Source organism: Marmota monax, unplaced genomic scaffold (genome assembly GCF_021218885.2).
Source record: "Marmota monax isolate L192 unplaced genomic scaffold, Marmota_monax_Labrador192_F-V1.1 WCK01_AAM20220418_F8-fsc01140, whole genome shotgun sequence".
Taxonomy (NCBI): domain Eukaryota; kingdom Metazoa; phylum Chordata; class Mammalia; order Rodentia; family Sciuridae; genus Marmota; species Marmota monax.
The window spans coordinates 45,341-56,179 of NW_026693522.1; positions in this window are offsets into that span (position 1 = coordinate 45,341).

Genomic DNA, 10,839 nt, shown 5'->3' on the forward strand with positions numbered 1-10,839 from the left:
TTCTATGGGGATTAGTCGCCACTCCTAGGCCTCGAAGCGTTTGAGTGGCTTGTTGTAATGGCCAATGTTTTGGCCATTCTTGACGAGATATGATGCTAAGGTCAGCTCCTGTGTCCAGTAGCCCATTAAACTCATGACCTTGAATATTTAGTTTTAGCATTGGGCGAGAATCTAAATTTAAAGACAACATAGCCCAATCTACACCTGTGGAGCCTAATCCCCTGGAACCTCTTTCTACACTATGACTAGGAAATTTATTATGTAGGCTGGGTATTATTAACAACTGTGCTATTCTATCTCCAGGTGAAATTACTGATATACCTCTTGGAGAACTAGCTATAATTTTTATTTCACCTACATAATCGGGATCAATTACCCCAGGACTTATCATAAGTCCTTTTAATGTAGATGAACTACGTCCCAATAATAAGCCTACTGTTCCTTGGGGAAGAGGTCCTTTTACTCCTGTGGGAATGATTTGAACTCCCATCTCTGGAGTTAATACTGCTCTGGCAGAGGCACAGATGTCCAACCCTGCGCTCCCTCGGGTTTGTCTGATGAGGGATTTAATGGACAATGTGTCCTGGGCACTACCCTGATGGTGTTGCTGGGATCCTCCACTGCCCCGTATATTTGTGGTTGTGGGCCCCGGAGCATTGGGCCCCCCTGTCCGTTTTTTGGCAATGGAGCCTGATGCCTTTCTCCACGATATCTTGGATAAATACCTGGTCTTTGTCCGTTTTTTGATAAGGGAGTACCTTCTATGGTGGTTTGAGAACGGCATTCATTAGCCCAATGTCTCCCTCTACGGCATCGTGGGCAAATACCTGGTATTCTATTCCTTTGATACCTACTTTTGTTAAACCCTCCTCCTATGGGGCAATTCCTTTTAAAATGTCCTGTTTGTTCACAATCATAGCATGTTTTTGGCCTGGCATCTAAAGCCTGTTGTACTGCAGCTGCCAAGACTTGCCCTTGTTCATTAATATCTCTACATAATTTAATATATGTGTTTAAATCTTCATGTCTCCATGGTCTAATAACCTCTCTGCAGCAACGATTTGCTTGGTCATAAGCCAGTTGTTTTATTAATGGCATTGCTTGTTCTGTATCCCCAAAAATTTTGGCAGCCGTTTGAATTAGCCTATCTACAAAGTCAGCGTAAGGTTCATTAGCTCTCTGTATTACCTTAGATAGCTGACCTTGTAAATCTCCATGTCCTTGTAAAGTCTTCCATGCCCTAACTGCGTCTGCAGCAATTTGTGCATATATAGCAGGATCATATTCAATTTGTTGCCGTTGACCCTCATAAGGTCCTTTTCCTAACAACATATCTAGATTTCTTTGAGGGTAACCGGCTGCTGCATTTCGCCTAGCTGTCTCCGTGCAAAATTCCTCATTGGCAACCTTCCATAACAAATATTGTCCTCCATTTAGTACAGATTTACACATGCTAGCCCAATCTGCTGGCGTCATGTCCAAGTTAGTAATGGACTCAACCATGCTTACCGTGAAGGGAGCTTGGGGACCATAGGTTGTTACAGCCTCCTTTAACTGCTTCACTGTTTTAAAATCTAAAGCACGGTGAATTCGCTGCCCTCCTGCCTGTTCAAGTACAGGGCATGCTAATCTTTGAGGTCCTGTCTCAGGATCCCATTTATCAACTACGGGGTTTGAGGGCCACTCAGCTGTCTCCATCGGTGGGGCTGTTGGTTGAATTACGCCCTCTTGTGATAAAATGGAGTTAGTAACAGCCTCCTGTTGTGGCCTTTTTCCTAACAACCCCTTTTCCTTTAAATTTTCTTCCTCTGTCTGACTAGCTCGAGAGACCTTCTCTTTTGCTTGATCTAAAATGTCTTTCTCCATGGTCTGAACCTCTAACAATTTACTTAACATCTTTTCGGTTTGTTTTTTACTAATTTCTAATCTACTATAAAGATAACGCAACCCAATAAGATAGCACAAAACAAAGCCGAAACTGAATGAAACAAAAACGGAATAAAAAATCGTTGTATCAATTTTCTCTTCCTCAGGGCCGACAAACTTCAAACCTTTAGTCAACCATTTTTTCCAGTTTGCCTGAGAAATTTCTAGGGATAGGCAGCTTGAAACAAAAACAAGATAAATCAAAACAATAACACATTGTTTTTTGAGTTGGTCACCCATTCTTTCGCTCTTCCTCAGGGGCAAGCAATTTCACTTACCTCCAAGCTTCAGAAGTTCCCCGCACGGGCCGCCAAATGCCGCAGTCTGGCTGGGCACACAATCACGAGCCACCACACAGCTTGTAGATTCAAACAGCAACTCTTTATTCCCGAACTCACACCAGCCGTCTACAATCACGTTCTGGGGAAATCCACGTTCTCTTCCCAAATCCTCCTTCTCTCCCAAATTCACCTCCACTGGGCTTCTATCTCCAAAATATGCTGTCTGAATCCCGTGAGAACTCAAGGGGAACTCAGGCAGCAGGATACGCCCTATTCCCAGCAGGAATAATCTTAAACCTTAAACCTGGAACCTAAACTGGGAACGCCCTAAACAAGATTATCTTAAAACCGGGAACACCCTAATCTGCCTTGGTCCTTGAGCAAGGTTAAGTACATTCAATGTCACTGCAACATGGGGTACGCTGGCAAGGAAATTGTCATACTTACTTGGCTAATGGCTCCCAGCAAGAAGACAGTTCTTTCTAAAAACTAACAAAAGGACATTTATATAGGGATTATTTTGCTATTGTTAACAAACTTTGGGCATTAGGACTTATCCTTTAATACCCAGCAATATTAACTAAAATTCCATTCCCCTAAATGGCAACCATTCCTAAGTAGCAACAAAACATACTTAAAGGGCATTACTTTAGCTCTCTACTTTTCCCATGTGTTGTGCACTTTTCAACATCTAGAAACACTAGATGTTCCCAACAAGGACTTAAGTTTCCAACTCTACATACAGTAGCACTGAACAAACTGCAACACTTACTTAACAAAGGCTATACTTTCAAGCAAAACTCCCCCCCACCCCTTTTTTTAAAGGCTAAAATTTGAAAGTGTCTTCCAAACAGTAACATTCTGGCCTAGAACCCTTCCCCTTCTAGTCTTATCAACCAATGGGTCAGTATATGCATCTGTAATGCTTAGAGATGACTTTTAACAAATTTCACTTTCTAACTGGTTTTAATTATAGTCTTTCCTATGAATATAACAACATGTACTCGGTGTGTTTACTAACTCTACTTTTGTCATACACTGGCAACCTCTTTAGCATCTAGATAGACTAGATGTAAATTAGGACTCATTTGTCCTTTATATACACTATTTACACAGAATAGTAAAACAAAACCCACAAATATAAGGGACAATGGTCAATTCTGCTTCACAGAAAATACACTGGTATAAAGCCCTTTATATTTTCTTTTCCTTCTTCCTCCCTGAACCAGCACAGATATAATATGTACTGTTCAGAGAAGTGTTTTGATCATTCCATTTCCAAAAGACAGTTATTTCCTCATGAATTTTAAAAAAAGATATATAACAAAATGTTTTATTTACTACCTCTACTTTTAACATACTTTGTGCACTTCTAAACATCTAGAAAGACTAGATGTTTCAAATAAGGACTTAAGTTTGTCCACTATGTACATAGTAGTGTTAAATAAACTACACACATGTAACAATGGTTATATCCGAAAGTGTCTTCTAAGTAGGATCATTCTGGCCTAGAATCCTTCATTTCTTCTACTTCTTTCTCCTTTTGTCACATATGTCACATCTGAGTGTCACATGATATGATGTTACAATTTCATTTCCAAAAGTCCTTTTCAGAAGACTGCCTTTCTATGAATTTTAACACAAAGTGTGTGAGTTTACTAACTCTACTTTTGTCATACATTGGCAACCTCTTTAATATCTAGAGACTAGATATTATAAAATTAGGACTCCTTTGTCCAATATATATACAATATATACAGTACAGCAAAGTTAAATGAAATGCACGGTACAAGGCAATGGGTAAGCTGAAGTTTTCTAGCACACTCTAACAATGTTAAACACCTTTTGCAACTTCTTCCCTCCCACCTCCCTCAACCCAATCAACAAGTACAACAGACAGTATTCTGTTAAGAGGTGGTTTAACAATTCCAAACACAAAATTTCTCATCAGTTTTTAAAAGCTATTTACAAAAAGTTTCAATTCTACTACTTTTACTTTTAAATATATCAAGCACTTCTAAATATATAGAAGGACTAGATATTCCACATAAGACCCTGTCCACTATTCACACAGCACTGGTAAATAAAATTGCACGCGTAGCAATGGTTAAATATGAGGTATCTTCTAATATGACCATTTTGTCCTTGAACCTCTCCCTCCTCATTTCCTTCTATTTTCAGTCCAGTGGACAAGTACAGGCATATATAACACTTAGAGATGGTCGAACAAATCCATATCCAAAAGTCTTTTTACAGAGGACAAGCTTTCCTATGAATTTCAACAAAAAAATGTACAAAATGTTCTAATTTTACTAACTACTTGGTCATACACTGGCAACCTCTTTAACATCTAGAGACTAGATGTTACAAAATTGGGACTTATTTGTCCATTATATACACTATATACACAGCAAAAACAAAATGCACAAAACATAGAAAACTGATGTCTGAAAATGTCCAAATATGAACACACTAACCTTTTGCAATTGCTTCCCTCCCACCTCCTCCACATCACTGAGCAAATACAGACAGTAGTATACCGCTCACAGAGGTGGTTTAATAGTTCCATTCCCAAAAGACTATTTCATATGAATTTTAGCAAAAAGATATTTACAAAGTGATATTTTACTACCTCTACGTTTAACATACATCGGGCACTTCTAAACATCTAGACAAGACTAGATGTTTCAAGTAAGGACTCAATTTGTCCACTATGTACATGACAGTCTTGAATACACTGCACACATGTAACAATAGTTCTAATTTGAAAATGTCTTCAAAATATGAGCATTCTGGCCCTTCACCGACCCAGTGGGCTATAATGCTCAAAATTTTCAGAAGACAATCTTTCCTAGGAATTTTAACACAAAATATTCAAAACTGGTTTACTAATTCTACTTTTGTCATACACTGGCAACCTCTTTAACATCTAGAAAGGCTAGATGTAGATTAGGAGGACTCATTTGTCCTTTATATACACTATGTACACAGCAAAGTAAAACAAAACCCAGACAACTCTTGGCTCTCGGTAAGCACACTGGCACGGTGCTCCCCAGGACCAGCACACAACTGTACTATTCAACAGGGGTTTGGCTATTGCACCCCCCCCCCAAAAGAAACCATTTCATAAGAATTTTAACAAAATAAATTTACAAAATGTGTCATATATTTTACCACTTCTACTTTTAACATATATCAGGCACTTTAGAACATCTAGAAAACCTAGATATTTAAAAAAAAATATTTAGCATTTTCAACTATATATACACTAATGAGTAATAAAATGCACACGCAAAACAATGGTTATTATATGAAAAATGTTTTTTACGTAAAACCAGTCTGGCACAGGACCTCCTTCTCACGGTCAGTCTTCTCCATGTCCAACAACCCACTGAACAAACGTGGACAAGTGTCGCTCCTAGAGGTGGTCTAACAAATTCATTTCAAAGTCACTTCCAGAAAACATTTCTGATTTTTTCAAACAAACGGACATTTACAAGACGTTATTTTCTAACTCTATCATGCGTCAGGCATCCTCTTTACATTTAGAATGTCCAGATGCAGCACAAGTTTTAAAAGGTTGGGGGGCAAGTTCAGAGCAGCTTTTTCATATTATATACACAGGCCTTTTACAAAGGGCCAGGAAATCTCCCCAAAGGGTGGCGGGCGTTTCCAACTGGGTAGATGCGGCTTGTGACTACCGTTTCTCTCTTTGGTAGAACGAACACCAACCGCCCGAGGCCGCTAACCGTTCCACCCATCGTCGTCTTCCGGGGCTTCGCTCACCTTCCAGGACGGTTCCGGTCTTTGTTGGCCGAGACAAGGTGCGGTCTCGAGGAGCCGGCACTGAGCGCTCACGGAGAGCCCTGGTCTGTGCGGCTCCGCTGTCCAATGGGTGGTCGAGCTTTCAGGCGTCCATCCTCCTTCTTGGGACCTTGAAGCCCCTGCCGGCCTCTGCGGCGTTTGGGCGGCCGCCATTCTTCTCGCCATGCCACGCCCGCCGCCACCCAAAGGCGCCACGTCCCAGGTGGCGGCTTCAGCTGGGACGGGCACGATTGAGCCAGAAGACCCGGCAGCCCTCGGGGTCCGGGGCCCGACAGGTCGCCGCCGCCATCAGGTCATCCATCTGGGTGGCAGGTTCACCGGTCCTTCACAGCCAGGGCCAGCCAGTGGGCACTCGCAGCAGGAGCTCCGGGGATCTGCAGGAGAGGCCGCGTCCTGTCCTCGGGCCCCCCAGCGCACCCGCCGGCCTGGGGCCGGGGGGTCCCAGAGGGCCCGGGGGAGCAGGCCGCACTCCCGTTTCTCACCACGCTCTCTGCCGGAACTCTACACTGATATTAAATTAGCATCTTCCACTTGTCATTATCTTAGAGGAACTGGGAAGCTGCCTCTGGCCCTTACATACAAATCACTTCCTTCTCTCCAAGCTCAGCACACATTCCAGCAAGGGGCGCATCTTATCCAGGGGCTACCTAGCAGAGCTGTTTTTTATTTTTATTTATTTATTTATTTTTTTGAGAATTTTTAGTATTTATTTTTTAGTTTTCGGGGACACAACATCTTTGTTTGTATGTGGTGCTGAGGATCGAACCGGGGCTGCACACACGCCAGGCGAGCGCGCTACCGCTTGAGCCACATCCCCAGCCCCGCTGTTTTTTATTTTGTACTTGCCAGTTGAGAGCACTTTTTGGTACACTGTCCTGCTACATGCTAATTCACTTGTTATGGATGTCTGCATAAGTATGGGCAAAAAACCCTTTCATTTCTGAGGTGATTTTTTTCTTTTGCACTGAGCTCTACTGAGTTCCTGTTTGCCTGATATTCATTAAATATCCATCTATTGACTGCTACCATGTTTTCTACCTTACAGTAGATCCTGAGGATTAAGAAATTAGATGCCCACATAGTCTAGTAGGGAATGAGACATATTCATTTATTCATTATTGTTTATTTACTATATTTTTATTGATATGATCCACAGAAAATATGTCCCTTTCAGTGGGGGTTTTTTAAGTTAGAAACTCGTGCAAACATCACTAATTCCAGAACATTTTTACCACCCAAAAAGAAAATCCATATCCATTAGCAGTCATACTCTGTTCCCTCCTGCCCCCACTCCTGGCAACCCCTACCTACTTACTAACTTACTTCAGAGAATTCTAACACATTATGGGAAAAAAAAATTAAGACATGATGATTTGGGCAAAATCAAAGTTTCAGCATCAGGAAGTCTAATATTGGCCAGTTTTTAAAAAGTTTTCGAGAAGTTCCTTATAACCATCCTATATTAAAACAACTTTTGTTCATAAAATTCCACAATCCATCAACACCATGAAGTGTCAGCAAGAATATTTCAACAAAAGCAATAATTGAAGGAATAATTACATATAGAGGGAGGAAACCTAAGGTCCCCCAGAGTATTTTGAAACAGGAAACATTGTTGACCTATTTTCAAATGAGACACAAATCCTTCAGTGTCATCTGAGCAGGAGATCTTCACAAACAGTGACCCAGAGATCTGAGCAAGCAGACTGCATAATATGACAGGTTTCTCTGGATATCACTAACCCTTTCTTGCCTGTGCATGGAGAATCTGAGTGCTGTAGAAGACTGAGTACTCAAGAGCTGTCAAATAACTTGGAAGAATCTGAAGAACCAGTTTTTACTGGTTCACCCAGGATAATGGAATTTTCCCCATTTTGAAAGTCCAAAGGAAATCTGATTGTACTATTCTCTTTTACCTAGTTCTCTACTACTATTCTCTTTCACTAGTTCTAATTTGTCTTCTAGATAAGCAAATAATCACTTTATCCGAGTTTCACAACATAGCAATGAGTAACTTTAGGGTCAAGATGATAGATTTTGGAGAGTTTCCATAGGAAAAAAAACAGACATTTTAAAAATACATTCAAAAATATAGATAATACAAGAAATTATATTCTTTGCAATTAATATAGCATCAGACAGACTTACATTTTTTTAAAATGGCTATTGACCCCTGTTATTCATAAAAATCAATTTCAGATGAATAGCAAATGTAAATATGAAAATTAAAACAACAAAGCTTCCGGAAACAAAAATGAAAAAATCATTTCAGGATCTTGCAAAAAGCAAAGTTTGGGTGTCTAATCCCAAGGAGGAAAAGAAGATACCCCTGAAGAGAGGAGCACTGAGGTCAGAGGTTAGATCCCTAATAGGGTGAGCAAGTGATCCTGCATGGAACTGGCTGGGGCATGATGACATCAGCACCCAAGGAGGATGGGGGGATCTTCACAAACAGGAGACCCAGCCAAGAAGTGAGGACAGTGTCAAAGTAGAAGAGAAGCTCAATGGAGTGCTGAGCCCAGGTACAGCAGCAGGAGGAGAGGGCACAACACACAGGAAGTAGGACTTTGCTCAGAGAAGTGACTCCATAATGGATAATGGATGTTGTGATTCTCATTGTTGGTAAAGGAAATTATAAATTTGGAAAGAAAAACCTAGAAAGAGTACTGTGGTGTTGGACTGGAATTGGAGGTGTCATGAACTTATGATCCCCGTTATATAGAGATCCAGAGAGTAAATGTGTTTGTGTGCAAATGTATGAATGCATGTTTGCACTTCTGTACAAATACAGAGCTTCCCAAGATGGCCTGTGAGCAGTTACACTGCAACAGCAAATGCACCCTCAGCACCATATCCATTCTCCTCTTAAACTGAGGAGAAATGGCTGACCACAGGGCCAGGGCAAGGAGAATATAACTGAGCCTGGGATGTCTGGTTGTGTCAAGAAAATTAAAAAAAAAAAAAAAAAAAAAAAAAAAACTTCGGCAATGAAGGAAACATGCCAAAAGTACATAGAAGTCTACTACACAAAAACAGTCCTTGGCCAAATTAGGGAAATTTGAACAATTTATTTTAAAACTTGCTTCACAAGGAGCAGCCAAAGATAGACAGCTTTTTTGTTTCCTCCAGTCATTCACCTTTTATTCATCGTGAAATCATTCCATTCCCACTTCAGACTTGTTCCAAAATTGAACTGCCTTACTGAGCAGAAATGTCCTGTTTTTCTCATATTTAAAAATGCAAATTGTTTGTTAAATCCTTTTTCCTCTATGAAACTGAACATAGGAAAAATATTTAAAACGGAGCATTTCTCCCTGTAAATATGAGTGTGTATGAATTCTTTTCCATCAGATACCTAAAATATATATTTAACATTTTGCTTGAAAATAATATCTTGACATTGCTTTCTATTTTAACTTTTGATTTTAAAACATGTTTGTTTTATTGTATCTGTGACTTTGCATCTCTGTCAACATTGTTTGACTGGTCCTGAGACCCACTGTATCCCGTTTGCACCCATATCTGTACTATTGTCCTTATACTAAAATTGTTGTAATGGAAGTAGGTGGATTGCCTTGTGAAAAAGATTTCTGGAGATGCTGGTAGTAATCCTCATTTTATTTTATTATTTTAAGATACCATCTAGTCATTTTACTGATAAAGCAATTGAAATTCAAAAAATAGAAGAAACTTTCTACAAATCACACAGCAGTCCAGACCCCAGTCATCTGACTTGCAGTCCCAAACACTTCCTGGTGAAATTCTTCTATCTGGAGTCAATTAAAGCCATCAGGAAGAGTCTTGCAAAGGATGTGGGTCCAAGAGGGGCTTTTGTAGTCAACTGTTAACTCGCTTTGTTACTACAGGTACATCATTTTGTTTTCTTAAATGTCTGTTTCTTTATTAGGCATCTGTAAAATGTAGGTAATAATTCTCAGGAAGAGAGAACATTTTAATAATGCTCTCAGTAGGATTTGATGGGAATTTTAGACAGACTTTTGTTCTACTTTAGAAAAACTATTCAGTAAATGGAAAGCAAGACTTTATTTTATTTTATTTATTTTTTTTTTTTTTTTGGTAATTACTGCCAAGTTAAGAGGCACTTCAGCATTCACAGGTGATATAGGAACAAAGTGAAAAAGGGACGGATACAGTGAGAAGAGCAATCCCACACCCTTCCTAAATCTGGTGTTACAGCATGAATCCAACTTACCTGTTAAATTGCCTCCACGGGTCTAATTTAAATCATTCTCACATGGTGCCTTTGAAGCCAAGATATTCTTGCTTTCTATTTTTACAGGAAGTTAGCATTTAGCTTTTCTTTCATACTGTCCAGGAAGTTTATATTTTTGGCTTATGTATCTCAGCTGTATCTAGTTTAAAAATCTTAATCTTCCAAGAATTTTTCTCTCAGTAATTTAGATAGCTACCATATCTACTTTTTGTACCAAATTCATGTTCATCACTATGTGTGTATACATTTTATTGATATTCTTGTAGTTGATTTTGATTCTTTACATGATTATCTAGGAGGCCATGAAGTCTGGAAATATTATACTATATAAAGTAATAATCTCTATGGCTCCAGTCTTGATTGCTACCCTGTGTCTTTCGTAGGGAGAAAGGTCACATCTCATTCATCATATCAAACCGTACCCACACTATGTGCATAGCATATTAGTATTAATATTGGAAATCTTCATGTACCAACTAATTAATACTTTTCATTTGTGTTCTTTATCAGTTATTAAGCAAGGAGAATTAATGATGTGGTTCCGTCTGAATTGCCCATGTGAAAATACAGCTA